At 41.4% G+C, this 27281-nt stretch overlaps 1 protein-coding gene and 1 long non-coding RNA gene across 7 annotated transcripts in view; one reads left to right on the forward strand and one right to left on the reverse strand.

The window, feature by feature from the left end:
- Nucleotides 1–1151: 1151 nt before the first annotated feature.
- On the reverse strand, nt 1152–7627 carry LOC115462499. Its single transcript, XR_003940877.1, has 4 exons — nt 7180–7627; nt 6847–6883; nt 2683–2986; nt 1152–1185 (listed from the first exon to the last, which is right to left on the reverse strand). It is a non-coding gene; the product is annotated as an uncharacterized LOC115462499 (long non-coding RNA).
- A 670-nt stretch (nt 7628–8297) lies between these two features.
- Nucleotides 8298–27281, forward strand: part of SEC31A (SEC31 homolog A, COPII coat complex component) — a 213265-nt gene continuing 194281 nt past the window's right edge. For all 6 annotated transcript variants that reach the window (XM_030190615.1, XM_030190616.1, XM_030190617.1 and 3 more), the window contains exon 1: nt 8298–8492. The gene's annotated coding sequence lies outside the window, so the exon portion shown is untranslated. The remainder of the gene's footprint in view (nt 8493–27281) is intronic.

The raw sequence follows: 27281 nt of genomic DNA on the forward strand, positions 1-27281 counted from the left end.
AGGGATGAACCCTGTGCGTAATTGCCGAGGGGGGGAACATTATTGTATTGGGATGAGAGAATGAGACATTGGGTTTTATCTCTATTGAGTTTTAATTTGAATGCAGATGCCAGGATTCCATGATGTTTATTATCTCCTTGGTGATTTATGTGGGGTTCTGTTTCAAGGGAATATAGATGGGTGATGTCATCTGCGTAGAGAAGATGGATTGAGGCCTTGTTTGGATAGAGAGTGAGCCTGTGATATCATTAGGTCGAATAATATAGGCGACAGCGGTGATCTTTGTGGTACTCCCACATACTGCTTTCCAAGGTGAAGATATACGAGTTTGTTTGGACTTGGTATGTTCTGGATGTCAGACATCCCTTGATCCAGGAGAGTACTTTTCCTGTAATTCTTATCTTGCTGATTATTCTCAGTAGTATGGGTGGTCGACCATATACGCCAAACACAGCAATACTTGAAAATGTAGATTAATTTGATAGAAGATTCATGTGATCTCTAATAAATCACTTCAGCCAGCACCACCTGAAGCCAAGAAAAAAAAAAAAATACCCCCAAAAAACAATTTACAACTATAACCAGGATATACAACTGTACACATGCAGACTTTTAAAGATGTTAATATGACAGCTGGGATTGCCAGACAGAACTCTGGCTTCTAGAACTTCATTACTTCATAAAGACATTTTATGGAAGGTAGGACATTACATCTCGAGAATAAGAAATGGGCTTAGTGATTCTAACATAGGACTTTTTCACAAACTAAGCCCATTTCTAGCACTGTTCTAAGTGGGACTCGCAAAAAAGTTAGAAAGTGTTAAGTACTGCTGTGTTAACTCAGCATTAGCCAGTTAGTGTACACTAATATGAATGCACTAGTTGATCAACACTTCCACAATCAATCATTCTCTGCCCCTAACCACCCCTTCTGAAAACTTATTTTCAAGAAATAGTTACATGCAAACAAGCAAAATACTGCAAAACGTTTTTAACACATTCTGCCTTTGACTGTTTTTCATGAATATCATGAGCTAAGTACACATTAGGGCTTAACTCCCTTAGGGGCCCCTAAATGAGCTAGGATCAATGGACACAGAACATGTGTGATGGTGGTCAGCACATAGTAATACTTACCCAGACGGTTTACTTGAGTATATCAATACTAGTAATGCATTTTCAGTTCTGGAGAAGTTAAAAACAAAAGGTCATGCGCATTAATGTTATTACTACTAGACATGACAGGTTACAAAACCCAGCTTTGAGTTTATGCCCTCATCCCATCACTATGTGAACAGCATGTCTGATTTAAAACTTATCAAGTTTGTGTATACTTAGCCCTCTAACAAGACTTCACTGTATTATTTCTAGTATGTTACTGAACCTCTATCTTCCTACTTCATATGCAGTTCTGTGTACTACAGAAGTGAAGTCACACAGGTGATGACCAAGACTAAGTGACAATAGTGCTAGCAAACAGGCCCTCCTACAATGCCAAGGTTCCCTTAATATCTTTTTTTGACTATTTGAGTATTACAGTACAGTCTCAATTATCTGACCTTTATTGATTCAACCATCCTACATATCCAACAGACCCCTTTTCTGAACCTGGGACCCTACGTTTACCGCCTTTGTTTCTGCATTGTTTGAAGGGTTCCATTATTTGTTATATTATCCAACTTTTAATTTATCAAGAGAATGGGTTGGAGCCAGTTAGGTTGGATAATCGAGACTTTGGGCACTTATGGTTGCATTATGTAACCTTCCTTTCTTTCAAACAAAGAAATGTTTAAGCAGTGATCCAAAACTGCCCATTAGTCTGGCAGGGTTGTCACTGAATGCTAGAATGTTAAATTTCAGGTTTTTCTCTTAAGACAAGATTCTATTAGTACAGTGTAATCTTCCCCAAGTGATTTTTCAGCATAAAAGCTCCTAATATAATCACGGACAGCTATGAATCCACCTACTGAAGAATACAGGCTCATGGAGGCATATATTTGCATTTACAGGTAAAGAAATTTGAGTCAAACTTAGTTTAGCAAGTCAAGAGCCTGATTCCCATGAACAGAATTAAAGCAAAATGCTTGTACTACTATACAAAGTTTGCTACAGTTAACTCTTTTAGTAGCAAAACATTTGTAGACGGCTCCATTTAAAATAATTCAGCTTTCCTGTTTCCGGAAAGGCGGGACCAGAGGCAGAGCTGAGACACGTGCGAAGGAAAGTCTGAAGTGCCGCTTGCCTTCAATGCTGACGCCGGACCCCGAGGTAAGATTTTTTACACTACAGCCGGCACTTAAGGCAAGGGGCTGCTGGAGGACAGGTTGTCCTTGCACTCGGAGAGCGGCACGGGGGTGTGGAACTCAGAGGGGAGGTAGGGGGGCAATTCTGTACTCACCTCCACTGGCTGCTGTTGGTTTCCCTTCCCATTGGTCCGCCCTCTGATGTCATCGCCAGACGGACCATGGGAAGTGTGTTATGAACCCAGGCATCCAGACAGAGGTGCAAATTATTATATAGGAAGTTTCCACAAGGTAAAGGATATCTAATTTATAGGTCGATAAGATCTTTCACCAGAAGATGTTTTCCCCATAAAGAGTGAGCATTAATAAAAGCAACATGAAGGACAGTTTGTGATATCGAAGCCTTAATCATAGGTGGAACAGATGTTAAGTATCTTACCTGCGAACGGTCCTTTAAGGTAAGGAAGCAAATAGATAGGTCCAGAGAGCCGTATCTGCGATGGCGCCATAAGTAGGAAGCTCAGAGTTGCTGCCCCTGTTAAGCCCTGGTCTTCACTGTGTCAATGGGGGCGCCCTCAGGAGCATAACCCGCTCCTTATTCATGCTTCTTCGTTGTGTTTTGCAGATATGTAAATATGTAGGGAAATACCAGCGGTGTCACTTCCGGGAGCAAAGTCTGGTTGGACTTATGTGCTGCTGCAAATGCGGCAGCCCGGGCAGGAATGTCAGCCATGGCAAAAAGCCTAGAAGACAAAAACAATACAGACAGCAGTTTCACAGAGAGCATTGGCACAGCAAAAATACTCCAATTGTTGTAAAGGGATTAGGTGAGACTTGGGGTAGTCTAATATAATAATTTGTTACTTGAATGTTCGAATGTGTCTCACTGGGATCATAACCACCTGCTGACGTAATTGGCCAGCACTAGAACCCTGCTTGCCTGATGTCAGGACTCATGAGGTGGTTACGATCCCAGTGAGAGACAGGGAAGCGCGCAACCAGCAAAAACAGCAGCTGACAATTGAAGAACAGCAGGCGCGGGCAGAGACGTCCCTACGTGCACGTCGCCCCCCCCCCCCCTGCTACCCTCCCCTTCTTACCGGGGTCCCGGCGGCAGCAGTGAAGAGCGAGCAGGCTCAGCGAGTCTGCTGCCTTCCCTTCCCTCTGACTCTGGTCCCGCCCTCATTTCCTGTTTCCGCAAGGGTGGGACCAGAGTCAGAGCAAAGAGAAGGGAAGGCAGCAGACACTCTGGTCCTGCCCTCATTTCCTGTTTCCGTAAGGGAGAGACCAGAGTCAGAGCAGGGAAGGCAGCAGACTCGCCGAACCTGCTCGCTCTTCACTGCTGCCGCCGGGACGTCAGTGTAGGGGAGGGCCGAGAAATATATATATATAAATAACTCAGAGGAGAGGGGAGCCTGGAACCCGGGGGGGGGGGGGGGGAGAAGAGAGAGATGCACCACCTGTACAAAAAAAGAAAAAGAAAACAGCACCCCCCCAATCAGGCCTGTAGAGAACACCTGGAAACTTATGGACAAAGTGGTGAGTTGCAGGGGAGTGGGAGAGGGGAGGGAGGACAGCCTGGAAAGGAAATCAGAGGGGAGGAAAGGGGGCTGTGGGACTATGGAGGGGACAGAGGGAGAGAGCAAGGAATGGGGGGGGGGGGGGGGGGGGGATAACCTTCCTAGCGCCCATTTCATACAGAAACAGGCCTTTTTTACTAGTTTAAAGTGAAGCCTAGTAGTTCCAGCACCGAAATAGTTCTCTGCATAGACTCCTGAGCACCTTCCTTCACTAGCCAGGTAAGAAAACACATGGACGCTCAGTCTGCGTAGCAATGCTGTAACTACTGCTAGACGTTTGGTGAAAACCCTGGGAGCTGATGCGAGGTCAATGGTAGAACACAATACTGGAAGTGATGTGTTTGCACTCAAAATCTGAGATCAGGATATGCATGTAGGCATTTTGAACAAGGAAGTACTTGAAATAGAATCCCAGCCCTTCCTCTTCTGGTGGAACAGGTTTGACCACATAAGACTTCAGAAGGGAAGAGTTCCTCTAAAAGTACCTCCCTGTTGTGAGAGCTGAGAAAGGTTGCTCTCTGGGGGCAATCTGGAGGTCTCATTTGCCAATGACGAGCATAACCGAGATGGACTATTTGAAGCATCCACAAGACACAGGTTATAATGGGCCATCTTTCTTGGGGGGAAAAAAAACAACAACAAAAAAAAAACCTTTAGCCTCCCTCTAACGGGAAGGTTGTCCAGCACACATACTTTTACTGTGTCTATGCTCTGCTGGAGCCAGTCAAAAACTTGCCACTTGCTTTAACTGGGGAGCCTCTGGAGCACACTGTTGACAAGAACGAGTGTGCTGGGGTTAAACAGGGTGAGGAGTGTACCTACGCCTCTCAGAGACCTTGCTTCAACTTGCCCAAAAACCTTCTAGAAGAGAAGGAAGCAGAAGACGTCTGCCCGGAGAGAGTGTTGATGGTATCAGTATCTTTCTTAATGAGATCCGAGGTCTGTGACCTCTTCCATCTTCCTCCAAAAAGGTTACCCCTAAGGCAAATGGTGTCCACCAATCTCTGCTGGACCGCTGAGTCCAAGTCAGAGAGAAGCAGCCATGAGAGTCTGCGCATCGCTATACTGTGTAGAGATTCTGGATGCAACATATCATATGCACCCCAGCCAGAAATTTACAAGCCTTCTGCTGGTAAAGACTGCCTGCTCAGATGGGAACATCTGCTATAATCAGTCATACTATGTACCAAGGACCACAAGTAAAGGCTCATGTAGAGATAGTATGATTGTACACAAGAAATGAGCATTGAGGCCTGATACATCTTATGCCCAAATGAGTCCAGGGTTCAAGCTTCTCTGCCTGGGGGCACAGAGGCAAAATCCCTGGAATTTCTGGACTGTTTGATCATGGATTCCATCACCAGAGCACGATGAGGCAACTACGGTTCATTAAAACCCAGGTGAACTCCAAGTCCAATAAAGTGTCAATTTTCTTTGGGAGGAATGGGATGGAGGAACTCCCGATTCTTCGCTTGAACATCATGTAAGATCTTATGAAGAGGGACACTCACAGCCTCTGTAGGTGGACAGTCATAGTCCAGGACCTTGAACATCTGGCCCTGTGCTCATCCTCCCACCTTCAACTTAATTGGGATGGCAGCCGCCATCTCCTTCACAAAAGCTGGGAAAGAGAGATGCTCTGGTGGAGATTTCCATCTTTCCTCTGGTGGGGAGGCCTGATGGAATACAACAGGACTCCTCCTCTGAGAAGTACCTAGGAATATCACCAGACACCCATGATTGATCAGGGAAAAAATAAAAACCTCCTCATGGGAGGGCTAAGACCGTGCCTGCCTCAGGAATAAGGCGCCACATCTGTTTGGAATGGCACCAAGATGCAGATGGTAGAGCCATGGCTGGCACAAACACCCCCAATGCTAATGAACTCTTTTGTAAAAGCCCCACCAAGTGCTCTTGCAGCATGGCCCAGATCCGCTCAAGGGTCGACATTGGTAAAGGCTGGGGTGTCGTTCAGGCAGCCTGCTGAATTATCGGTACTGACTCTAGTACTGAGTCCTGGCTACTTGGAAACCTGTGCAAAAATAGAGCGGAAGTGCTCCTCCCAGCGCCAACGCTTCTGGGTAATGACTCTCTCGGTGATCCTGGCACCATGTGCCGAGGGAGATCGATACCTGTGCTTCTTGGCCTTAGACGAGAACGTCAAATCCTCCCATCTTTTTGGTGTTAAGTCCGATGCTAACCAGTCCTAGGGGCCCTGCACAGAGGCAGGCGGAGACCTACTTAATACATATCCACTCCCAATGTCTGATATAGTAGCCATAGGGACAGTTGTTCCCGATGCTGGTGTTGACAATTAGGACCTAGGTCCAAAAATTGACTTTTTGAGACACTCTGGATATTTGCGTCCTTTTTTGCATTCGCAAAGAATGCGGTTAGTAGAATTATAGTCTAGCCCCATACACAGGATACACCAGGAACGGGTGTCAGTCCCACAGATGGTCTGACTGCACCGAGCATAGTGCTAAAGCCACTGGGAAGCGTTGATGACATGGAAAACAGGCGTGGCTAAATCAACCTACTCTGATACAAAAACAGGGGAAATCAGCAAAAAAAAAAAAAAAAAAAAAAAAATCAAGGAATAGTACCCTGCTGATGCTCAGGCCTAAGAGGGCCCTGTGAGCCCCCTCCCCCTCCAAAAAAGAAAGGAAACTTAAAACTGGGCAAAAGTGATTAAAAAAAAAAAAAGGAAGGGAAGAAAACCCAACCAGAGAAGAAACTAAACCCCATAAGGAAAGGTGCCAAAATTCACAATGAAAATATGAGACACAAAAAACCCCATACAGTCTCTTCACTGTGGATGAAAAACTAACCGGTCTTGCACTTGTGAGTCAGGAAGGAAGGCATCTGTGCATGTGTGGTGTGAGCGCTACCATGAGGTTTGCAAGAAACAGTACACTGGGCAGTGTTTCTGCACCAGGTACTGTAGATAACATCACCCACATGTAAGAATTAGTTCTGGTTCTTGGAGAAACACTAGATTTTACATATTTAGAGTAACTTACCTATTTTCAGTCTGAAGGCTTTTGTCACAAAATTATCCTATGTTAAAGGAAAAAAAAAAATCGAAGTTATTATTCACACTTAAATCACTCCCGGTTTTGTGTTAATAAAAAGCAGCATACAGCTTTACTTAACAGTCACTGGGTTTTTTTTCCCCCTTTATTAAGTCCTCAGCAATAAAATAATAATCACGGATGTTCATGATGTGAACAGCAGCAAAACGTTTTCATCATCAGACGTAACAAGGGGAAAAAAACCTCCTACAAATAACACCATTCTTCTCTTTAGTGTCTTAACTTATAAATCTAGAAAAACCTGGATTTACAAAGCCTTACCCTCATCGCCATCACACAATTACATAGGAATCATAAGGCGCCAATGGATTTAAAATTTGTCCCAGTGGGATATATAAAAAAAAAAAAAGCCAATAAATATACAGCAAAAACAAATATTTCATTCTCCCTACAACCCATAGCTCATCCAGTAATTAACACATCCTCACTGTCCCTGGAACGTAGAGAAAGAGAAAAAAAAGCCCGCGCGCGCCAACTTATAGGGCATATTCGAGGCCACCAGTAGTTGCGTCACCTCCTACGCTAGGCACGTCTCGGTTAGAAGGAGGATCTATTCTCACTCCCCAAAGGCAAGAAGGAGGTATTCCCATTGTCATGGCTTTCTTTTTGTAATTTGCAAAAAATAAATCAAAAATTGAATAAATGAACTCAGACTTAAAAAAAAACCTTGTTCACCCTGCCCATTTTTTCCCTAGTATCACGACCAGTAACATGGAGAAAGGAGGTTTAATAAGATACCTCCTTGGTGGAGACTAAGAGCGAACTCTATGGTCATCAACGGACGCAGGTTTATGACGTCTTCAACAAGTTGAAGCAGGAAGTAATCATCCTAATAAGACTGGGAAAAAGAGCTAAGGAGTAGGTTAAGTGAAGACGCTTTTCTTTTAGCTGCCAATCAGGCATATTTTCAAAGCACTTTGGGAGGCTAAGTGCTTTGAAAATGAGCCCGAATGTATACCGTGTGAGACGTTCTCAGACTGGCCTGTTCTCGGAGCAGCTGACAGCAAATAAAAGAAATCCTACACCACTTAGACGCACAGATAGTGCCTGATAGTTATATAGGAGACTAGTGCTTTCAGTTTTAAAGGCATGTGACGCAAAATGCTGTTCTCATCCTAGTTCATAAGGGACGACCCCTTTCTTTTACTGTAATACCTTCTTTCTCATACAGCCCGAGAGTCTTGTCTTCCCCCCCCCCCCCAAAAAAAAAATAAAAATAAAAAAAACAACTCGAGGCAAAACGAGGCTTGAGTTGTCAAACATTGCTTCCTCTTGACCTCTTCCCCTTTCCCCCTCTCAAGCTAAGGTTTCTTGTGGAGCATGCGCCTGGCCGACGAAAGATGCGAAGCCAGTACGCCTGAAGGGGGCGGGGTTTCGAATGCCACGTTGTAGTAGTGGGACGTGGAAGTGACCGGCGTCTGTAGCTGTTGCTGCTGTGGTGCGTGCGGAAGAGAGAGAGAGAGAGAGCTCGAGACTGAGCGTGAGTGAAGCTGGCGTGTGTCTCTGCCCTCGCTACCCTCCTGCTGCCACTGTGTCCTCAGCCTGTAAGCGGTCCCGGGGAAGGCGAACAGCAGGTGAGGGAGTGGCCCTGGGGGGCCTCCAGTATAGCTTGTCATCCAGACCGGAGCCCTCTTACCCACTAAAAATGTCTTCCTGACCTCCAGTACGAAGTGATGAGTCCGAGGCCCCGGCCTGAGTATTGTGTCGGGGCTCCACTCCCTCCCTCTCTCACTTTCTGGAACGCTGTGCATTCTCTACATTGAACATTATTCATGAGTGAATCTCCAGCTGAGCTTAGAGAGGGAGAGACTGGCCTTGTCATTATTTGGTAGTTCTGTCTGACCGTTTACTATCATTTTGCATGGTGTGAAAGGTTTAGTATTATGTGGGGTGGGGGGTTCCGGGTTTATTGGCATAATGGCCCAACTGCTGTGAAAGGAGTTTGGTGGTGCAACGTTCTCTCTCTCTCTCTCCCCCCCCCCCCCCTGATTATGAGTAGTTGACATTTATTTTGGGGGCAAGAGAGAGGCAATCGTAGGCGAATACTTGGGTCAGTCAGGCTGCTGAATGTGAACAGCATGAGCATGTTCAAAGTCCATTTAAGGCCTGATTCAGGAAAGCTTTACTGTGTCCATGGGGAAGAAAATAACGGAGTAATTCCCTATACTGTCTTTGGTCTTGATTGAAATTGCTGTTGCATGAACCGTCTTTGGGTGAATCGCACCCTGGCTGCTGTTTAACGTAGGCAATTTCAAAAATACTAATTTGCAAGTATTTATTTTCTAAGATGGTTATATTGTCTGAAATTCTAGGGTCTGCAGTGCACCTGAGAAAAACTGGAGACTATGGGGCTCATTTTCAAAGTACTTAGACTTACAAAGTTCCATAGGTTGCTATGCAACTTTGTAAGTCTAAGTGCTTTGAAAATACACCTCCATGGTGACCAGCATAAAAATTGTCTAAAGCTGAGGGTGGACATGACCTTTCACTCTGTGTAGGCCTGTTCTGATGTCACAAGGTAGAATTCAGTTATTTGTTTTATGATGGTGAATAGCTGGTTTACTGTGGAAATATGAATTCTGTAAATAAGCTTAATATTCGTTTTATGAGGAGGAAATATTTTTTCACTCAGTGAATAGTTAAGCTCTGGAACTCTTTTACGGAGGATGTGGTAACAGCGGGGTTTAAAAAAGGTTTGGGCAAATTCCTGGAGGAAATATCCATAGTCTGCTATTGAGACACGTAGGAAGCAACTGCTTGCCCTGGGATTTGTAGTATGGAGTATTGCCACGATTTGGGTTTCTGCCAGGTACTTGCGACCTGACCTGCCTTGGCCACTGTTTGGAAAACAGGATATTCTGGATGGACTATTAGTCTGACCCAGTATGGCTACTCTTATGACATGTGAAGTAAATACATTTGTATTCAAAGATAAATTTGTGCTTTTTAAGGTGGGGTTTCTGGGTTCTTAAAGCAATCACTAGTGAGACAGGAAAAGTTATAACCAGGGTCATGTACCCCAAGTAAGTATACACTTCAGTATGTTTCTATTATAAAAAGCAGTGTACAACATAATCCAGTGCTGGGTCTTTGGGTATCATAAAGATGAAGTATTTTCATGATATAGGAGGGAAAGGGCACGTAATAGCATTTCATTTTTCACAGTTTACTTGATGATGACTTCTCTGTTTTTCGTGAAGCCATCCACTGGATGGTTTTAATGATTTTAATCAAATCTATGGTTATATAAGTACATGGGCCTTGCTGTACTGGGGCAAACCAAAAGTACATCATGCCCAAGATCCTGTTTCCAACAATGGCCAAACCTGATCACAAGTACCTGGCAGGATCTCAAGAGGAAAATGGATTTCATGCCTCAAGTCCAGGTTATTAATGGTTCCTAGACTTTTTTTTTTTCAGGAACTTGTCAAAAGTATATTTTTAAACCCCTGGATACACTAACCATTTTTACCACATTCTCTGGCAACAAATTCTAGAGCTTAATTATATGTTGAGTAAAGAAATAACTTTCTCCTATTTATTCTAAATGTACTACTTAGTTATTCATTTCGTGTCCCCATGTACTTTTGGAAGAGTAAACGTTTGGGAAGCTCGCCAGGTGCCTTTGGCCTGGATTGGCCGCTGTCGTGGACGGGATGCTGGGCTCAATGGACCTTTGGTCTTTTCCCAGTGTGGCATTACTTATGTACTTATGTAAGCAATTCACTTTTATCTGTTTCACTTTACTCATTTTATAGACCTTTCTCATATCCCCTTTCTTCAAGCTGAAGAGCAGTAGCCTCCTTAGCCTTTCCTTATTGGGGAGTAGTTCCATCCCCTTTATCATTTCAGTTACCCTTCTCTGTACCTTTTCTAATTCAGCCATATCTTTTTTTTTTTTTTTTAAGATATGGTGACAGTTCCACACAATTTTAAGTGTGGTTGCACCATGGAGCAATACAAAAGCATTATATAATCTTTGTTTTATTCTCCAGTTCTTTCCTAATGATTTCTATCATTCTGTTTGCTTGCTTGGCTGTCACTGCTGCACACTGGATAGAATATGGACGAAATTTCAAATTCTCACAGAACAGAAGGTTTATTATTATTTAGTATTCTTCATCTCAGAGTATACTAGAGTCATGTCTGACGGAAAGTTCAGATTTGGCATGCACCCATAATGCCTGGATGAATTATTTATTTATTTCCTCCCATGCGTGCCGTTTCCGGCAGTAATCAGCACTTGGATTATTAAGTGGAATCCATTTAGGCAATCAGATGACACACTAAAGATAAGTGCTATTCCCTTAATCTTTTGAATATATTTGAAGATATACATGTATACCTTGGAAGAAAGGCGAAACGGGGTGACATGATACAGACGTTCAAATATTTGCAAGGTATTTTTTATCGGAGAGGGTGGTGGATATGTGGAATGCCCTCCCGCGGGAGGTGGTGGAGTTGAAAACGGTAATGGAATTCAAACATGCGTGGGATAAACACAAAGGAATGGGTCTGTGGAATCTTAGCGGAGATTAGGTGGCGACGCCAGAAATTGGGAAATAAAAATGGTGCTGGGCAGACTTCTACAGTCTACGCCCTGATCGTGACTGAATAGATAGGGATGGACTGGAGTGTAAATTTGAAGGGGCTTCAACGTGAGCTTCAGAACTTAGTACAAGAAGAGTGCTGGGCAGACTTCTATGGTCTGTGCCCTGAGAATGGCAAGGATAGATCAAACTCGGGTATACATATAAAGTATCACATACCATGTAAAATGAGTTTCTTGTTGGGCAGACTGGATGGAGTGTCCAGGTCTTTATCAGTTGTCATTTACTATGTTACTATGAGATTGGAGGTTTTTTAGCCAGTGAAGAAGTGTTGCTCTGCGAGTCTGTAAGCAAGATAAATTCAGACTGCTGAAGTACAGAGGCTTTTTCCTCCTCAAATACTCTACTTCCTCTTGTTGATGTTGTGAAATCCACAAGGTGAAAATATAGTTTAGTTGTTACCACAATATTTTGCAACCGCATGTGGGTTTTGACAAGTGTTCTTTATTTTGGTGGTGGAGTTCTTGACACTTTAGAGCATATTTGACAACTATTTTATCTTTGAAGTAAAGACACTCTGTTAGTGTTTAGGGCATTATGGAGATTATGATCTAATTTTACACCTGAAGTATTTCAGATTGTTAGCGCACCTACAGCACAGCTTAGTAAACAGGGTCCTAAGTAGGAATTTGTTTTGGAGTCTTGTAATTAATTGATGTATCAGTTCCTGGGAATGCTCAGTTATTTGTTATTGTGAGCCATCTTGAATTTCCCTATGTCCATCAATTTCAACTTGCTCATATTAAATTAAACCTACCAGTTAGGTGTCCTGCCTCTCAGCCTCGTACAATCTTCTGAATTCTCAGTCCTTTTTTGATTAAACAACATTGTCATTAGCAGATTTGATCTTGCTCTTTATTCCTGTTTCCAGTTTATTTATAAATATGGTACAAAGCAACAGTCCCATCACAGACCCCTGCGGAACATCATTATTTACCATTTTCCATTGAGAATTTTGACTAAACCAGTTTTTAATCTGTATTATACATATTATTTCACTCAAAAATATATTCAGGTACAAGATACATATAAAAGAGGCAGGAAAAAGGTGGAGAACAGACCTCAGTCTGCCTTGAAGGTAAAGCCCACACCACTAACAATTAGCAGCAAAAAAAAAAAAAGGCTACCCAAGTGAAACATCAACGATCAGAAAAACACCACATTAAACATATAATTTCTTTTTAACATTATCATTTCTTCTTAAATATCAATATCTCGTTTTGAAAAAAAGGAAAAGATTTTCAGTACTTAGTTTATCCAAGAAGTGTGTATTTAAAGTCAAATATATTCAAAGTTCCATTGCCCTCTGCAGTATCTTAAATAAGGGGAAAGAAACCCACTGGCACAGTGAAGGGGGGGAGCTGGTAGCCGGGCCCTCTGTCATGACTGCCTTGCCATAAGGGGTCTCTCTTTGGAGTTCTCGGTAGCAGCCCTTTTTCGCTTATGCTGCTTCAGGAGAATCTATTGCATCCACCAAACGCTGCCTAGCTCATTTTCAAAGTGGCTTTTTTTTTTTTTTTTTTACTTATACTGCAGAGGGTGATGGAAGTTTGAATATATTTGACTTTCATGCACCACTTATTGGATAAGCTAAGTACTGAAAATCTTTTCTTTTGTTTTAAAATGGAATATTGATATTTAAGAAAAAATTATAATGTTAATGTGCAGTTTTTCTGACTTGATGTTTCCCTTGATGTTTACTTGCTGGTAATCGTTAGTGGTGTGGGCTTTTATTATTATTTTTTTTTATTATTTATTACATTTGTACCCCGCTCTTTCCCACATTCAGCAGGTCCAGTGCGGCTTACATAGTAAAAGAAAGCATCTTACATGGTAAAGAATACAGTAAAAACAAGGAAATGTAGGAACAGTATTATAAATTGTGATGATCATAACTACTTACATTATGAAAGGCATTACAAAAGACACGTGAAAAGAATGTAATGAACTAGAATAGGGAAGGTAGACAAGGATATGATAGGAGAATGGGAGGGAAATGGTAAAGGATGGAGGGAAGAAGATGAGGGATTGAGTATAACATTGGGGTCGGAGTATGCGTCGACGTCTTAGCAGGAGTATCGTAGGTGATCTGGTGGAATTAAGCTGGTCCATTAGGGTAAACTTGCTTGAAAAAATGGGACTTTAACATTTTCCTGAAAGGTAAATAGTTGTTATTAGCTCGGGTGGGTCTTGGGAGAGCATTCCAAAGTTGACTACCCAGAAAGGAGAAACTGAATGCATAGTATGTTTTGTACTTGACACCTTTGCAGTTTGGGAGATGTAGATTGAGGTATGTTCTATTTCTAATTGGGAGGTCAATCAGGTTGTTCATATAACTGGGGGATTCTCCTGATATGATCTTATGGATAATTGTATGGACTTTGAAGTATATACTCTCTTTGATGGGGAGCCGGTGAGGCGCTTTCAAATCTTGACTTTCCAAATATGTCTGTCTGCCGTGTTCTGGGCAGTCTGGAGACTTTTCAGGACTTGGGATTTACATCCAAGGAAAACACTGTTGCAATAATCAACCTGAGTGATGACTGTGGATTGAACCAGATTCTGGAAAGTGCTTTACCTTCAAGGTAGACTGATATTTTCTCCACTTTTTCCTGCCTCTTTTATACGTATCTTGTATCTGAATGTATTTTTGAGTGAAATAGTTGTTCTACATAATAAAGCAAAAGGAGCTGAATATTTATGATTATATTTTGTGTAACTTGACATTTTTCTTGGGTAATCCAAAATGGAAATATTTTCCCATCAGGCTTTCTTATTTTACGTATAGAAAACAGGTGGAACTGGTGCATATTTGAAAGTTTCATGAGCCTTAAGAACATAAAAATCGATTCATGTGTACTTTACCACTCTATTCAGGATTTTATAGACTTCTATTCTATTTCCCCTCAGCCATCTCTAAGCCTTTCCTTGTATGAGTAGTGTTCACTCGCCTAATTATTTTGGTCTTCCTTCTTTGTATCTTTTCCAGTTCCACTGTATTTTTTTTGAGTAGTACAAAATATGACTTCAAAAATTAAACAAAAAAAAATCTGCATGGGAAGGCACAAAGAAGTCTTTGACAAAAACGCAGCATGAGGGAGAGAACACAGGACATGTCCTCTCAGCTCTGTGGAAAAACAAAGATTGGAGGACCCGGTCTTGCTTCTCGGGCAGAAAGGCACTAATACATGCACGATAGGACGCTGCTAGAATTTTCCACTTGCTAGTCAGCGTCTGCACTGGGCTCTGTCAGATGATCTCACCCAGATGTGAGAATAATTGGGGAACACCAGCTACAGGTAAATATCTTTGCTTTATTCTTTATTCCTTTTCTAATAATTCCTAACATTGTTTTCTGTTTTTTTTAACTGGCACCACACTGAGCAAATGATTTCAACATCTTTTTCATGATACCTAAATCTCTTTCCTCTACCGTGACTCCTGGTGTAGACCCTAGCATCATATAGCTATAATTTGGGTTATTCTTACTAATGTGTACCACTTTACACTTGTGTACAGTGAATTTCATCTGCCATTTGGATGCCTTGTCTTCCAGCATCCCAAGGTCCTCCTGCAATTTCTTGGTCTGCATACGATTTAACAACTTTGGATAGTTTTATGTCATCTACAAGTTTGATTACCTCAGTCATCATTCCCATTTCCAGATCATTTATAAATATGTTCACAAGCACCAATCCCACTACAGATCTTTGTGACGCTCCTCTATTCACCTTCCTCCATTTACCCATGGCTTTTTAATTTTTTCAGGACTCTCTCATGATGGATTGTCAAAGGCTTTCTGAAAATCTTGATATACTACATCAACTGGCACACCTTTATTCACATGTTTGTTCACACCTTCAAAAAAAATGTAGCAAATTGGTGAGGCAAGACTTTCCTTGGCTGAATTCATGTTGACTGTAACCCATTAAGCCATGTTTGTGTTCAGTAGTTCTTTATAATAGTTTCTACCATTTTGCTTGGCACTTACATCAGGCTTATGGATTTATGCCCAGATCACCCTGGAGCCCTGCAAAAAAAAAAAAAAAAAAATTGTTATGTTGGCAAACTTCCAGTCTTCAGGTACCATTTTAATGACAGGTTACAGATTCCCAATAGTAGATCTGCAATTTCAATTTTTTAGATTCTTTCCAGTAGTCTGAAACATAATACGCAGCCCTACAAGCTTACTGTTTTTCTTTAGTACGTGCGCAATACTACATATAGTAGCAGCAAAAAGAGGAAGACTACAGTGACTCTAACGCAAATAATTAAATATCAACAAGTGAAGAGTCCAGTGTATGTGCTTAACCAAATTATCAACACGATGTATTTAAAATTTCAAATCTTCCTTTATTTTCAAACATACTCTTATTTTTGTATTTTTTATATATATAATAAAAAGTTGTTGAGCACTTAGCTATGGCTCGACGGTGGCCAAACCCGTTTCACTTTACATGTTTCATCAGGAGCCGTGCATCAACTTTCTTACAAAATCCAAAAAGATATCACATCACATATTCTTGTGATATTCAATACTACTTATAAACATTTTGTGTTCTAGAAAACAATTCCAGTGCATCAACATCTTCCAGTTCTTTCCCCAATGTCCCCTCCCCCTCTAACAACTACTCAATACTTTCAGGGATAGAGTAGTTTCCTGTGTTATCAAAACTCACATGTTTTTGTAATTAAAAACCTCCAGGTTACAATGCAAACTCAAAAATGAAATATTTCAGTATCCTGGTGTGTATACCAGCCAGTCGGGGTGATTTTTCTGCTCTTTTTCTTGTTGTTTTGGTTTATAAAGGTTTCCAGGTTCACCAAGACTGTTTCATTTCTTTGCTACCATCACCCTTAAATATCACTTCTGTCTCAGGTATATCCCTTACAATCCTCCTCAGTAAAGACTTGAAGTGAAGAATTCAGTCTCTCTGCTATGACCTTGTCGTCCCTGAGTTCTTCTTTCAATCCTTGATGATCTTATGGTCCACTGGACTCCTCCACTGGCTTTCTACTTCCAATGTACCTAAAAAATATTTTGCTCTGAGTTCTTGTCTCTCTGTCATTCAGATCATTTTTCAATTTTTTGAATGCCTGTTTGACTCTAATATCCTCTCTCACCTTACCTTATAAACATGCCAGCTATTGTTTGACCTGCCTTTCACCTTTTTTGATATGTTAGAATACAACCGGTCTGGTCTTCCAAGATGGTATTTTTACATGTCCATGCCTAACTTAGGGCTTCTTTAACAAAACCATGCTAGCGATTCCTGTGCGGCAAATGAGAGAAGCCCATTCAATTCTCATTTGGCATGCTGGAATTGCTAGCGAAGCTTTGTAAAAGAAGGCCTTTAACCCCTAACCTTTGCAACTGCTCCTTTTAGCTTTTTTATTTAATTATTTAAATTTTCCAATATATCACCACTTAAAGTGAATATGCAATCGGCATTATTTAACATTAGGAAACAAAAATGATAAGTATATATCTTTACAGCCCATTTGTCCACAAGTTAAAGAAATTTGATTCCAAGATTAAGGAAATTAAAAAAGAAAAAAAAATACAAAAATTAATAATCACTAGATGCTTCCTCTGGTTCAGACCCCAGCCTGCTAAATTAGGGAAGGTTTACTATATTCACATCAACTCTTGCATCAATAAACTCTTTCAACTGTTTTGGATCTACAAACTGAAAATGTTTACCCTCAAGCATCACATTACAAAAACAAGGAAATCGCAAAACAAAATTTGCTCCCAATGCCACCACTGTAACTGCTCCTTTTAGCTTTTTTTTTTTTTTAACCCTTTTCATTTTATCATAGTTGCTATTTTAAAAGTTAAATGCTGATGAATTTTTGCATTCTCTTCAGTTAACTCAAATCTGATCATGTAATGATCACTGTTGGCGCGGGAGGTAATAGTGTTGGGGCCACTTGGCTAGTCCTGCATTCTACTAATTCTTAATCTTAAAATCACTTCCCCGCTTGTCAATTCCTGAACCAGCTACTCCATGAAACAGTTATTTCATCTAGGAACTTTGCGTTTCCCAATTTTATTTATCCAGTCAATTTTGAGGTAATTGAGGTCACCCATTATTATAGTGTGTTAAATTTCCTTGCTTTCCTAATTTCTATTAACATTTCATAATGTATCTGTTCCGGTAAGGAAGATAGTGGTATAGCCTTATCAGTATTCTCTTCCTTTACACATGGAATTCTATCCGTAAGGACTCTGGTCTACTGTCTGTTTTCTGTTAGATTCAGTTCCCTCTTTAACATGTGCCACTCTTCCCCCCTCCTATTTGTTCCACCACATCATTGTGATATAACTTGTATTCTGGTAACAGTGTGTGTGTGTGTGGGGGGGGGGGGGGGGGGGGGGGGCAGACTGGCTGAGGGCAGATGGGAAGTAAGAGAGAGAGAGTGGAAGTTTGACTGAGGCAGGTGGGATGTATGTAAAAGAGAGAGAGGCCATACTGGCTGCAGGCCTGTATGGAAGTGTAAACATCATTTTGGAACACTTTTATCAAAATCTGCTTTTATTCAGTTGCTGCCTCTGGCCACTCTGGGTCCTTCCCTCTGCTGCACTGAAACACTGCAAAATAAGGGCCTGGGAAATATTGTGGAGGTGGCAGGTGCAGGAAAAGAAATATCCACAGCTAACAAAAATGGCTTTTACAGAACTACTTCCTTTTGCTTCAGTGTACTTATGTGAAACCACTTTCTCTCATCTAATAGTTTTCAAATGTAAAATGAGAAGAAAGTGGCCTGATTGTGGAAACCAGTACAGTGAAACCGAGATTGAGTTCTTTTATTTGTCAAAAAAACCCCAGATCCCATTAAAACTGTAAAAGCAAATATGCGTGCCTATATTTCACCATGTTTTGACAGTCCACACTTTCAATTTAAGTGGCTGTGGTTACTTTCCTTGTATGTTCTGAAGACAGCTTCTGCTTCTATGTCACTACTATGTGCTATTTATTTTTAAATTTTTTTTGGTACGTGCATAGAAAGGTGCCTTGGTTCATTAGGGCCTGAAGAAAACAAAAGTACTTCGCAAAAGTGGAGAACTTGCCCATAGTGACCAATCAGATTTATTTTTTCATTTTTCCAGAGAAAAGATGAAACTGGATTGGTCACTTTTGGCAACTTTTATGGAGAACTTTATTTTTTCCTGTTCTTATAAATAGGCCCTGACTAAATGTCATTGTTCATTTTTACTCAGGGTCCCTTTTACTAAGCTGCGTAAGCGTCTACATGCGCTCAACGCGCACCAATATGGACTTACTGCCCGTCTACTGTGTGGCTCTTGCGATAATTTCATTTTTGGTACGCGTCCACAAAATATTTTTTATTTTCTGGTGTGCATAGCGGACGCGTGCAGATCATTACTGCACAAATTCTTCACTGCTAGATCTATGGCTGGCAGTAAGGTCTGAGATCCAAAATGGACATGCAGTAATTTTGATTTTGCCGCATGTCCATTTTTTTGGGGGGGGGGAGGAGAGGCCTATTCTGTGCGCGCCCATAACCCGCGCCTACACTACCGCAGGCCACGTTTTACTGTGGCTTAGTAAAAGGACCTCTCAGTTTGTAAGAATAACACACCACCTGTCAAGGGGCCAAACAGTTTATGCGAGACTAAAATATAACAGATCATGCCAATTATGTCTTGGTCTGTATGCCAGTTGCAGAGTCCTGTATTTGTTATGTATGTTACCTAGTTAGTTAACTGTTCTAACAATAAAATGTCCATTTCAAAATCTCTGCTGCTCAGAGCTCGGGGGTAGTTGATTTTTCAACAGGGAGTACTTGGCTTGAAGAAGCTGGGAAACACTGTCATAGGGGGGTGCCTTCTGTCACCCCCACATATATCAAGTCAGTTTGAATTGTCATATCCAATAAGAAAGACCTAAACACATTCAGTATGTGACTCAGGAAACTACTCTATTCCTTTTTTGATAACATGATACGGATTGGTAGCTGAACGCTACACACTATCAAGGCTGCAGAAATATATGAAAAGGAGCCACTGTCACATTATGATATTCAAAATTCATTTGCCAATGATTTAATGTTGTACTCAAGAGATTCTGTACAATATCCAGTTCCAAATTCAAATTGGTGCAAGACAGTTAACTTCTATATGGTCCTGTAATTGTTGAAAAGAAACACCTGCTCGATTAGCAAGAGAGAGGGTGAAATTAGGTAATAGCTACTCACAATGTTACAGTTGGAGGAAGGATATTTGAAGATTTGGGTGAATCAGTTTGAAAATTGATGATGATGATGATCCTCTGTTAATGAAGCATTAATGATTGTTGGTAAAAGCACAACAGTCTCATGCTTTAAACTTTAAGAATTCAAATTGGGTAAAGAGGTTGAGAGTACTTTTTATTCTTCATTTAGAAAATGAGATAACACAAACAAGAGTCCACACTCCACACAAAGCAAATAAGCAAAGAACAGACAGCAGAGTTGACGAGAGAGGCAGGTTGTCTTTAATGAGCAAGTCTTCAAACTGACTCAACACCGACCGTGTTTCGGCGACAGGTTCTGCGTCAGGAGTCTGTGGACATGTGCTTATACAAGAGGTCAAGACAACCAACTAGATCTATGTCACATGAAAACACAGTTTTTGAATTACTGCTTTACATACACATATAGATGACTGCAGATACTGCTGCAGTCCAGATTTACATCATGTGATTAGCCCATCAAATGCATAGAAAGATTCTAAACGCCTGTGGAATAAAATGATTTCTTTACACCCTTAACCATAGACCTATATTGTGCCATTACTGCTTTATAAAAAATCCAGGACTTTATTTGATTATACAGTGAACTAAAACAATTGAGAAAATATAAAGTCTGATGATTTGCATACAGTGATGTCAGAATGAGGAACATGTCACATTGCCCTTTGTTTTAAAGTTACTGCTAAGAGAGGCTTCCTAGTGAGAGCCATTAATGTTGCATTGTTTGGATGCACAGATACAAAGGAGAGATGATGAAAGAAAGGGTTTAATGTATAGGAAAATGGAAGAACTTACATAACACATTTTACATTGTTTACCTTCTAGTTTAGAATAATGGAGATGCTTGTTAAAATAATCACGCTGAAATGAATTCAGAGGTAAGCTGAAATGCTTATGTTAGGAGTTTATATAAACTAGTGAGGATTAAAATGTCTTAACTTTTAATGTGAAATCCTTTCCAAAAGAGCGTCAAACTGCATTTCTCTTGTGTAGTGGGACTTTCTCCCCACGCAAATATTCTTTATATATCAAACAATATACCCAGAAGAAATGGTTGAAACTGTAAAAGTCTCTATTAAAAAAAAATGCATGGGAACAGATTTTATATGGGCCATGTGTCGACATGAGTGTTTTCATCAGGAATCCACAAACAATAAGAAGTTTCCTTGTAATTTGTAACAGAAAGCTCAAGTATTCCTGTTACCTACCCAGTGCCGCCTTCATAGAATCTTGAACATTGGAGTCTCCCTGTATGCTCTTTGCTGCCTTACCACCTCACAAGACAACTTTTTAAAACAATTTATATTGAATAAAACAAAAGTACATTTAATCTAACAAACACTCTAGGAGTTCAGTATTTTTTAGTTTCCTTACCTGCCCTAACTCCTCTCCCCCACCCCACCTCGATGCTAGGTTACAAATAAAATAAGCTTTTTTTTTTTGTTTTGGCTGTTCCAAAGAGAAGTGAGTCATATAAATATAACCAATTTAGTTAGAGAAATGCCCTAATAAGCACCCTTCTCCCAATATACAAAAAATACCTTCAGCTGTAGAGGAGACTTGACTCTGATATTTACCTCAGTCCTTACAAAGCAAGTGGGTCAGATGTGATTCCAAATAACTGTGGAGAAAAAAAGCCCTCATACCTCTCCTGGTCACCTTTAACTGCACCATCAAATAGTATTAAGCACCAAACGCCTTGCCCTGGGAGAGAGATTTTGGATATAAGGTTCCAAACAATCAAATTTATTTCCCCGTTTGAGACACCCTAGCCCTATATTTATCCATTAGAATCAAGTGATGTAGTCTACTATGCCAGCCCCAATAAGGTAGTCTGTTTTCACTGGTCCATACAGTAAAAATCACTTTTTTCTCCAGCAAACCTGTTTTATATACTAGGGGTGGTTCCCCCTACCTTGCAGCACAAACACCTCAAATCTATCCAAAATAAAGCTTGCTGCCAACAGCGGAATCGGGGCATCGAAAATGTATTCCAAATAGGTGACCATCACCCTTCAAAAAGATTTCACCTTGGGGCACTCCCACCAAAAAGCATGGAAAAAGGAATTGGGAGTTTACATACATTTTTGACAAAGAGGGGATGCTATACCTCCTGTTTGAAATAGTTGTGCCTGAATAATGTATGCCCGATGAAGTATATGAAATTGACACTTCCATAGATCTGCATTGCCCACCAATCCCGGTATACGTGAAATTAATTTAAGAAGGTCCAGAGAGACAGGTGACCTGTTTAAATCCAAGCACCAATGAGTAGTCTATGCTTCCACATTCTTAAGGTGAGATATATCTAAAAGGGCTCTGTAGTTCAGATGCTGAAAGTCAGTCTCTTTGGACCTTCATAAAAAAAAAAAAGTTTGAAACTTTTCTTCATGATGAGCAGCTAGCACGCATTTCTTCCCTATAGGCAGGTAATGCTTTAATTGATTATAAGCAAAAACATCCCTTTCTTGCATCAGGGTTCCCCCCCCCCCCCCCCCCCCCCATGCCACTAAAGGCAACCTAGTACCATTTGATTGCAAAAAAACAAAGAGAAGTAGGAGGTAGACCAAATGTATATCCAAACAGAAGGCTTATTCTTGTATAAAAAAAAATCAAAAGATTTGACGCAGTCCTTTGTTTTGGCACTTACCTTGCCTGCCTCAGAAGTCAATGTCAGTTATCTCTGTATAAATAACATAAATAGTATAAACATTTCTCCTCCATCGCTAACTCCAGACTCCGTTCCTTTTATCTCGCCACACCTTATGCCTGGAATAGACTTCCTGAGCCATTACGTCAAGCTCCATCCCTGGCCGCCTTCAAATCCGGGCTAAAGGCCTACCTGTTCGATGCTGCTTTTAATTCCTAACTTGTCACCTGCTCGTAACCTTATCTTGTCTTCCTCTCTTCAATAGTCCCTTTTCCCTATGTGTCTTATCTGTCTGTCCTACCCTTATCTGTCCGTCCTGATTTAGATTGTAAGCTCTTTTTGAGCAGGGACTGTATTTTCTTCATGTTCAATTGTGAAGCACTGTGTACGACTGGTAGCGCTATAGAAATGATTTATAGCAGTAGTATCTAATCATAACAAAATAATAAAACACTGTAATATGCAAATAAAAATAAAGTATGAAAAACATATTACAAAAAATATAGACTGTATTACATAGTAAATGACGGCAGAAAAAGACCTGCATGGTCCATCCAGTCTGCCCAGCAAGACAAACTCATATGTGCTACTTTTTGTGTATACCCTACTTTGATTTGTACCTGTCCTCTTCAGGGCACAGACCGTATAAGTCTGTCCAGCACTATCCCCACCTCCCAACCACCAGCCCCGCCTCCCACCACTGGCTCTGGCACAGACTGTATAAGTCTGCCCAGCACTATCCTCGCCTCCCGCCACTGGCTGGCTCTGCCACCCAATCTCGGCTAAGCTCCTTAGGATCCATTCCTTCTGAACAGGATTCCTTTATGTTTATCCCACGCGTGTTTGAATTCTGTTACCGTTTTCATTTCCACCACCTCCCGCGGGAGGGCATTCCAAGCATCCACTACTCTCTCCGTGAAAAAATTACAGAACATAAAAGTTGCATATATCTTCAAAAGTTGTATATATATAAATATAAAAATATATTATAAAACATAAATTGTAGATATCTTCTAATATGTAGGTTACACTATTAAATATCATAATAAATATCAAAAGATAATGTAACAAACGACCAACTATAGAGTCACTTATCAATGCATATGTACATTCAAACTGTTTTGTGATACTGTCTTCACGTCATGAGATTGTGTTTATCTATTAAATTGTTGTTACTCTTCACTTATTCCTTATTAGATGCTGTATTATTGGATTCTCAAGCCCATTTATGTGTTATCATCAGCTGGTATATTATGTACATTGCATTGATAAGTGACCCTACAGTTGGCCATGTGTTGTTATATTATCTTTTGATTTTGTTTCTTTATTATGATATATTTAATAATGTACACACTATATATACATATATATTTTGAAGGTTTGTATGACTTTTATATTTTATAATATAACTAGACTTTGATTATAGGAAGGGGGGGTTGAAAGGCCCGCCCCCACCGCCGAGTTTGCCGCTGCCCCTCCCCCTCCGAGTTCGCGCCCCCCCACCGAGCCGTCACCACCCACCTTCCACCCGGCCGGGCCCTCGCTCCGCTATTGAAACAGCGGGGGTCCGGGAACGCAGCACTGAGCTCTGCTGAGCTGCCGACGTCGGCCTTCGTTCTTCTTCTCTGCCTGTCCCGCCCTCGTGTGACGTAACGTCGTCGAGGGCGGGACAGAGGCAGAGAAGAAGAAGGAAGGGCGATGTCGGCAGCTCAGCAGAGCTCAGTGCTGCATTCCCGGACCCTCGCTGTTTCAATAGTGGAGCGAGGGCCCGACCAGGTAGAAGGTGGGTGGCAGCGGCGACTCGGGTGGGGGGAGCGTTAGACGGCGGTGTCCCTCCCTCAGCAATGCGCAGTACAGACCCTCTGTGTTCCGCCCCCCCCCCCCCCGTCATCACGTATTGACGTGGGGGCGGGGCAGAGAAGGTCTCTACTGCGCATTTGCGAGTGAGTACGGTCACTCGCCGTTTATATGTTTGACTAGCCGTTAAGCCCGTAAAAACGGGCGAGTATTGCATCCCTCCTGTCTCCCCTGGTCTCACCCCGTTCACCGATCCTCCCCCCCATATCCAGCGACCCTCCTCTGTGCCCTGCTCTCACCCCAAGTCCAGCAACCATGGCCTCTCCCCCCTGCCCTCCCCCCATGTCCAGCTACCCTCATCGCCGCCGCTCCCTCCCCCCTCCGTGCCGGGCCCCCTGCACTGACCTGACAGCGCCTCTCTCCTCCGTGTGAAAACGCTACAGGCAGCAGCAGATCGCTTTGCTGCTGCCTGCAGCGCTTGCACACGGAGGTGAGAGGCGCTGTCAGGTCAGTGCAGGGGGCCCGATACGGAGGGGGGCGGCAGCGGGGATGGGGTGGAGGTTGTTTCACGCGATGTTCCTTTCCAGGCGGCAGAGGCGGCGTCCGACAATTCGACTCAGTTTCCCTCTCTGTTCCGCCCTCTGACGTCATGACGTCTTGACGCGAGGGCGGGACAGAGAGGGAAGTCTGTTCTGCGCATTTGCAATGAGTATGGTCACTTGCCGTTTATATGTTTGATTTATATATATATATCTTTTGAAGATATGTGCAACTTTAATATTCTGTAATACGTTCTATATTTTGTAATACATTTTGTTTTTCATACTTTATTTTTATTTGCATAATATGTTTTATTATGATTCAATGATACAAAATGTTTATATTATTTATTTTGTTTATACAGAGATAATTGACATTGACTCCTGAGGCAGGCGCTGAAAAGCAGGACTGTCGAGTCTTTAAAAAAAAAATTTGTTCTTTTAATGTGAGAATAAACCTGCTGTTTGGATATACATTTGGTCTACCCCCTTTTTTGTATTTTGTGTGATTTGTGGTTAGGGGGACACTTCTTTGTGTTGTTTTGTTTTGTTACCATTTGATTGCAAAACATGCTGTAAGCAAAAAAAATACTCTTCTTTTCCCAAACAGGAAAAGCCCCATTATTGTTACCTTGTAGAAACAAAGCATTTCCCTGAATAGGGTGAGGGCCTGAACTTTCCGAATCAATACCAGGTCATATCTTGCCAAAGGCCCCGCAAAAGTCGTGCCTGGCACCTGGCATAGGTGTTAAGGTGTCCAGAAACCAGTCCTCAAGATGACAACACAAACGTGCTTGGTTGTATTTATTAAGATCTAATAATCCCGTTCCTCCTTGCTTCCAAGTACCAAAAAGTATCTTCTAGGCTTTTTCTCCCCTCAGCAAAATTTGGATACCATATGGTATAAAAGCTTCAAACTCTTTTTAAGTTTTTGAGATGTAGCAATTGCAACATATATAACCATCTTGGAAATTAAAAATGAATTGTACCATGTAAATCCAGAGGACAGTGTTTCTAAGTAGCTAACACCTCAGAGGTGGAATTGGGCAAATGAGAGAGATTAAGTTTATGCAAATTTAGATGAGTTGAAAGTAGTACCCTTAAATATTTAAAAGAATTCGCAGCCCATTTCAAAGGAAAAGTTTCCACCCATCATGCTATACTACTTCTGAAGAAGCCAGCACCAGGGATTTGGAGCAGTTTAAATTAAATCCAGAAAAGTCTTCATATTCTGTGAGCCTCCATCAATTCTGAGGCCTGAGGGCACGTAAGATGTATAAGAAGATCATCCACAAATCTGATATTTTAAACTCTGAGTGCTTAACAGACACCCCCTGTATATCAGGATAAGTTGTGGTGTCTCGTATCAATGGATCTAGTACCAAAATAAATAAAAGTGGTGATAATGGACATTCCTGGTGTGTGCCCCAATAGACATGAAATAGCTCTGAGTACAACCTATTGACCCACATCAAGGCCCTAGGTTCTGAATATAACATATCAACTGCATCCCTAAAAAAAAATCTATCCTGCTGTACTGCTGCAAAAAGAAGAACCTATATAACCTGGTAGAATGCCTTCTCTGCATCGAAATTAATGAATAGAGAAGACATTTCCTACCTGTGTACCTCCTCCGAAAAAGTCAAAATAGACCATGAGGCTCATTTTCAAAGCACTTAGCCTCCCAAAGTTCCATAGAAACCTATGGAACTTAGCCTCCCAAAGTGCTTTGAAAATATGCCTCTATATGTTCTTAGTGGTGTAAAGACCTCACACAAAAGCCACCTGGGACTCTTCCACCAAACTAGGTAAAACCTGGTAGAGCCGATTGACATTAAACTGTTTTCTAAAATATTGGCCAAAATTTGACAGAGAAATGGGATGATAAGTCTCTGGAGAACAAGGGTCTTGTCCAGGTTTCAATAAAATGTGTCAAAACCTTGGACTGAACCATGCAATTGAACAAATTAAACAAGGGAGCCCCAATTTTATTAGAAAGAAGTTTGTAAAATTCAGCCGATAACCATGAGGCCTGGGGCTTTTTGCAATTCTAAGGTAAGTTCCCCTTCAGAAATGGGCTCATTAAAAGTGTCCTCTGTTTTTCGGAAATCTTAGGTTCCATTCAAAGGTTCACCAACCTGTGGCACATAGAAAGATCCATAATATTGCTTAAATATCGCATTATGCAGTGTCTGAGGTTACCCTATTTGCCATTGGGGCCCCGAAGTTGTAAACATTTTGAAGAACTTTTTTTCAGTCTTCACTAAATGGGCCAACAATTTGCCACTTTTATTCCTATGCAGGAAAAGATGGTGTTTATAATATAACAGTAATTTGGTAGCACCTTGGTGTAAAAGTTCATTCAATGCTGTTTGAGTTGCCAGGAGATTTGCTAGTGCATTAGGATGCTGTCCAAATGTCACCCTGTCCTTTCTCACCTGGCATTGTAGTCTCAAAATCTCTTGATCTCTCATTTTCTTCTTATGGGACACATAGGGGCTCATTTCCA

Source organism: Microcaecilia unicolor, chromosome 2 (assembly GCF_901765095.1).
Source record: "Microcaecilia unicolor chromosome 2, aMicUni1.1, whole genome shotgun sequence".
Taxonomy (NCBI): Eukaryota; Metazoa; Chordata; class Amphibia; order Gymnophiona; family Siphonopidae; genus Microcaecilia; species Microcaecilia unicolor.